General features: G+C 41.1%; 1 long non-coding RNA gene across 1 annotated transcript; it reads right to left on the bottom strand.

Annotated features, from left to right (window-relative positions):
- Window positions 1-2,045: 2,045 nt before the first annotated feature.
- LOC106096748 (uncharacterized) lies at window positions 2,046-2,777 on the bottom strand. The gene is made up of 3 exons (XR_001223114.3): window positions 2,503-2,777; window positions 2,274-2,423; window positions 2,046-2,197 (listed from the first exon to the last, which is right to left on the bottom strand). It is a non-coding gene; the product is annotated as an uncharacterized LOC106096748 (long non-coding RNA).
- Between the last annotated feature and the right edge of the window lie 3,584 nt (window positions 2,778-6,361).

Here is a 6,361-nt window from a genome sequence, read left to right as displayed (position 1 = left end):
ACAGCTGTTTTATCCCCATACAGTTCTTTAAGTTGAAGAAAGATCTTATCTGGCGTATCCCGCTCCACTTGCTCCAAAATAAGAATTTCACGTCGTGGTTCTCCCCCTAACGCACTCAGTACAAAATCACACTGCTGTTCTATCGACCACTTTTGAGCACGGAGCATTGCACTAATTTGGCTCTCCCAATCTTCATAATTTGTGTTAAGCCCACAAAATTTTGGTACCCAGGGCGCACCAATAAAGAATGGTGACACCATATTAATGGTTTCAGATGGCTCATCCGCCATATTGATCAATCTAAGGCAGGTGGGTTTGTATACTGGTCACAAATCCTGTCGACAAACGCCAGATGTTACGTAGGGCCCAAAATGGCCTCCGTACAAGACAGTGGTAGCTCTAATATTGACCAGTAACACACCACCACACGCACACTGCACTGGGTTACACAAGATTTATTTGTTCTTTCTCTGGGTAAAACTACTGGCTGAAGACACAACTCTGGCCAGGAAGCCAAGGCCCAAAGCCACCGCGGTCAGGATTATTAGCCTGGTTACAAACAGGGGAAAGGTGGTTACTTGGAAGAACAGGCAGCCAAAACGTAACAATCCTGCATCTTCCTCAAAAAGGCTTGCCACCCACCTTTTCAGGCCAGACTTCGTTCGAGGCTGGGTCTCCACATCACATCCTGGGAGCTAGAACTTCCCCAAAACTGGTCCAGTTTCCTTGTCGGGGGCACAGAGAGTCTCCAGTCCAGTGTTTGTTTTCCTGCCTCCCAGCACATCCACTCACATCCCAATAAAAACGAGTCCTCCCTCCAACATCCTCAGATTATTTTAAAAGCAAAACCAGGCCAGGTTAAAAATCTTTTCCTATAAAATGTGCACACTTCCTCCTGGAGTCTCTGAGGCTTCCCTACTGCACCAGTGTCCCACAAAAAAAAAAACAACGACCAACCCCACTTCCTGTTTCCTCTCCCCTTTATAGAGAAGAGCTCCAATCCTCCCCAATCAGCTGTTCCCTGTACTCAACTCCAAATAGCTGGCAGCTGGACTAGAGTAGAATCTCCACTCCCACATGGGTGTGGCCCACACTTCACATCAAACACCAAAAAAACACCAAAGCATGCAATTAAATACAAAACAAAATCTAAAGTGATGCCAGCCCAAAAGCTTAGTGGGGGATTCTCTCCATTCTTTTCCACCATGCTATACTCTGTAACATATCGTATGAGTTTGATGGTGTGTATGCTTTTTTCTGTTGGATTTATCTCTCCTGGTCATCGAGTAGAGCTGATCTTGGGTCTGTTCCAGAGAGCAGACAATACTGGTTTTGCTAACCATCGGGTGAGGTTTTGTTCCAAGAATAAGGCCAATTAAAATTCAGCCAATGACAGTGAATTTTTATCACACTCCTGGTTTGTCTTATTCATTTCCTCATACCGATGGCGTGGCACATCTCACCTGATGTCAGAAGCTGAACAAGGTGGTTAGGAATACCAGGTGCTGGACGTTTTGAGGAAACTGTTGGTGATAATAAATAAACTGAATGACATTGAATTGGGTGTCAAATTACATGTTCACAGGTTTAAAAGTATGGGTCAGATCATTTCTTGATTGACAATCAGCCTCATCTACACTCTTTCACTAACTCTGTGGATAATAAAGCAGCTGTCAGACTCTCAGTCTTACACTTACATTACACAGCAAATATAGTTTATTTAAAACTCTATGACACTTGAAACACTAATTCCTGTGTCATGGCCTCTCACACTTATGGAACTGTCTAATAAATGAAATTCAGGAACAAACTCGCATCTGATGGTTAACAAAACTCTAATTTTCAAGATCCTCCACAGTGTCTACTTTTATATTTATATACACTTTAAAAAAAAGTATTTCTTGCATGTATATATCTTAGGTTCTTTTTATGTTTTATATTTTTATATTCAAATATATTATATTGTATTAGTTTGATGGTGAGTTAATGCACCATTGTGCACTTCTCATGAACCGAAGTTCAGTGCACAAGCTGAACCCAGAAGCAGAGCCAACACACATGCAGGAATGCGAGAAAATAAACTTTATTCTAACTAAAGGTGTCCCGGGAGGGTTAAGGAAAACACACGTGAAAATAGAGAAACCAAGGCACCGGGAGACGAGCCACGAAGGAACGCCGAAAACGGGACTGAGGGAGGCTGCAACAGAAAAAAAGAGAAGAATTACTAGGGCGCGGGGAAAAGCAGCATACGTGAGGGAGAGTATGACTCTTACAGTCAAAGCGGGGCCGTGAGAGCCGGAGGGAGGGGTGAAGGTCCGCGGGGAGCTCTAGGAAAGGCGAAGTGAGGGATACTGAAGGTGATCAAAAACTCCAGGCGGGCAGGTGGACAGGCAGGTGGCTCAAAAAACACGCCAAGCTGTTATCTGAGTGCACAGGGAAAAATCAGCGCTCATACAGACAAATAAGGGGTTTCACAATCACTTCCCCGTAGGCATACGTTACCGCTGTGAGACGACTACGGACTGGCGTGGAGCAGCAGGCTGAGCGGGATCAAATAGTCCACCTGATAATCGCCTGGGATGAGATGCAGGTGTAGAGTTAACAGCCACGCCCGTGGGCGTGAGTATCCCATCAGCTCCTCGGACGCCGGTGTTGTGCCAAAAAGTGATTGCCTGCCAAAAACTGATTTCCGGTATTTGCCAAAAACTGATTGCTCGTATTTAAACTGCTGTAAGTAACTTGTTGGGCTATAACATGAAACATATGTCAAATGCATCCCTCATAGACAGTGTTGGGAAGGTTACTTTTAAAATGTATTCCACTACAGAATACTGAATACATGCCCCAAAATGTATTCTGTAACGTATTCCGTTACGTTACTCAATGAGAGTAACGTATTCTGAATACTTTGGAATACTTAATATATTATCATGCTGTTTACAACTACATGAATGTCCTATTGCTGTGATTTATTACTGTTACTGAAGGTACGTAGTACGAAACGTAGTAAAGGGACCTCTGGCTAATACGTCCGGTTCCGTGTCGGGCTGGTAGCCGAAAACTAGCTTTACTTTGTTGTCTGGGTCAACTTTGCTTGCGGGAGACAGAGAGAGGCGTTGAAAGGCTGCTCCAACGGAACTTATTTTTTCCGGAGGAAAACACGAACACAGTGTACAGTTGAGTCTTAATAGCTTACTTACAAATGGGCTCGTCAGGCACTCTTCTTGGCTGCAGTGGTTATTATTATATTTACATGCTTCCAGCTCCCGTTTTTGCTCCGTGACAGCTCGGACTTTTCCTTTCTCTCCCTCCCTCGCTCACAGACACATAACGGGTATGGCAGTCCATTCTCCCTGCAGCACGGACTACACTGCCCATCAGGCTACATGCTTTAGAGCTATGCCTGTAGCATTCTGTCTATTAGCTTAGCACAACAACAACAACAAAAAAGCGCTCTCTCACCCAGGAAACACGCAGAGAGAGAGCGCGTCACCCTGTAACCATGGCAACCGTAACGCTGCCGCCTGGAACAACAGAACGTAGCTGTCAAACAAACCCAAATAATCCTGACCCGCGACAATATGAAACAGGAAAGTACCGCCGTGTATTCCATTTATTTCAACAAAGTAACTGTATTCTGAATACCACCTTTTTAAACGGTAACTGTAACGGAATACAGTTACTCATATTTTGTATTCTGAATACGTAACGGCGGTACATGTATTCCGTTACTCCCCAACACTGCTCATAGATGACACAAAGTCATACTGAGCCACAAACAACGTTTGTGTAACAAGGTAGAAGGCGCAATCAGTTTTTGGCAGCGACTTTTTTAACTGCATAAATAAAGGTTATATAAAAATGTCATTAACATTAAAAATGTCTTTTGTAAGAGTAAGTTGGCCAAGAGGACAGAAGAAATGGCAGCAAATATTACAATAGTTTTGTAAAAATATTTTAAGTGGGGATAAAGGACCGGATTGGTTATAATGTAAGTACAATAACACAGACTTGTAAGAATACTTGAAAAAGCAGATAATTTTTTAATTCTATATATAACCCCTTTGTAAAAGCTGTTCACCGAAGTCTATTTACCAACACACGTAAAGATATTACACATAAAAAATACACGGAAACATTGGAAATCAGTTTTTGGCAGGCAATCACTTTTTGGCACAACACCGGCCGCGGACCATTGTGCACTAACTGGTGTATGTTCGAAAAGACAATTACATTTTTGTTTTATTGTATGTCGACTGGTCATTGAGTTATGGCTGAACTAGGACTGATCTTGGGTTTGTTCCAGAGAGCAGATAAAACTGGTTTTGCTAACCGTCAGATGAGGGTTTGTTAAAGGAAAACAGATAATTAAAATTCCACGAACCACAGTGAATTTTTGACTCCAGGTTTGCATTTTTTATTTCCTCCATACCAATGTTCGGCACGCTCAGCTGATCTTGTCTGATCTCAGAAGCTAACGACTGTGATTTGTGATTTGGTGCTATAGAAATAAACTGAATGAAACTGATTTGGATGCTATATTATATGTTTACACCTTTAAAAGTACGGGTCAGACCAGCTCTTGCTCACTGAATTCACTAAACAAACCAGCTCTCTCAAGTTTTCTGTTTAGTTTAATTTACCAATCATGATCCGAGCAGGTGAAACAGAGCCAAAGTTTGTGACAATGGAAACTGTGAATTTAAGTTCAACACAGGTTATTAACCCCATAAATGTCACATCCTCGTACTCATCACTGCTTGCAGCTTTAATATAAAATGTGTTTCTTACGTTTTACTTTACTTTATTGATTTCTATAGGTTTTTAAATAGCTATTACGTTTTTGTCGTTTCTTTCAGTTTATTTTAACATTATGTTATGTAACTTTAAATATGAAGAATTTTATTCAATATAAACTAAGAACTGTTTCGAGAAACAAGTTATTGAGCTTCACTGCTGTTGTTGCAGTGTAGGGTAAAAATGACCCCCTACCCCTCCTGGTTTTGTGTTAAAAGTTCTGGGGAGGTACATGAACTTCAAATCACATGCTTCTTCCACTGTAAAATCAGTTTGTTAGTTACACACTGTAGTTAAAGAATGTAAGCACTGTGGTTGACCATCAGATTTTCATGTACATGAGATTTATGATATATTTACGTTTTTGTATCAGACGTAAAAGAAACATGTCAGAAATGTGTGCTGGATATTTGTAATTATATCTAAAGATTAGCCTGAGACTACAACTGATCAACTGAGTCACATGTTCATAAATGTGAAGTTTGTCAGACACTGAAAGCTCGTGTTAACGTACTGAGTGAGAGTTGTCGTCCTGTTTTTGTTTCTTCCTGTTTATTATCAGGCCTTCAGGCAACACTGCATTAAAAGCAGAGCTGGTTGTGTGGTGCAAAGCAGTGCGTGCTAATAAGGATAGAATCGGTATAAATCAAATATATTTTGCGATGGAAATGAAATGCTGAGTATCTTGATAAACAAGTCCCCAGAAAAGGAGTTTGACATTCTGAGCAAACACACAGTTCAGGCCTCGGGGCTCAGCTGTGAAACACTTCAGTTACTCTGACTCCACCTCTGTCAGAAACCAGTCAGAGCAAGCTGTGAAAACACCCACCCAACCAACCAACTCCCATCACCTTTCACTTTATTTAATAACATGTTTTCTTGTCGGGTTTTAATCTCTGGCATTCTCAAACAATTGAACCATCGTTGGACATCTGTGTGAAATGTCTGTTGTAACGTCTGCATCTCTCTGCTGGACTTTACTGTCTGTCTGCCTCCTGCTCGTCACTGCAGGTGAGATTAAACTCTTTTTGAATCAAACAGGATTTCCTGAAGAGTTCTGTAAACATTCATGATGTAAACAAACTCTAAAACTGTTCAAAATCACGCCATATTAGTGCAACATGTCTGAAATGGAGATGTCCACTGGGCTTTATTGGTGTATTTCTGTGCATATGTGGGAACATATTTATTTCATAGCTCCTGAGATTCAGTATATTGTATTAGTCTGATAGCAAAATGAATGCTCAATATATTGTATATTCTGAGTTACAATAAAATAGTTATTCTGTTCTATTCTATGACCTGCCAGATCACTCGCCAGGTAAAGAATGTAAGCTGAATTAGAAGTGATCTGGGGCCTGTTACAAAGAGCAGATTCAGATTTGTCCTAACCGTCAGATGACTTTGTTCCAGAAAGAGAGCCAATTAAAACTGTGTCTGCTGCACTGAGTTTTCATCCTACTCCTGTTGCAAGTTTTTCAATTTTGTCATAAGAACAAAATGTCAACGGTCGTGTTTGATCTTTACGCCTTTACAGAAGTTGGTGTAAATCTGGAATAAATAA

The sequence above is a fragment of the Oreochromis niloticus genome, linkage group LG3 (assembly GCF_001858045.2).
Source record: "Oreochromis niloticus isolate F11D_XX linkage group LG3, O_niloticus_UMD_NMBU, whole genome shotgun sequence".
Taxonomy (NCBI): domain Eukaryota; kingdom Metazoa; phylum Chordata; class Actinopteri; order Cichliformes; family Cichlidae; genus Oreochromis; species Oreochromis niloticus.
Note: the sequence above shows the minus strand (reverse complement) of the source record. Positions and strands in the feature narration are given on the sequence as shown.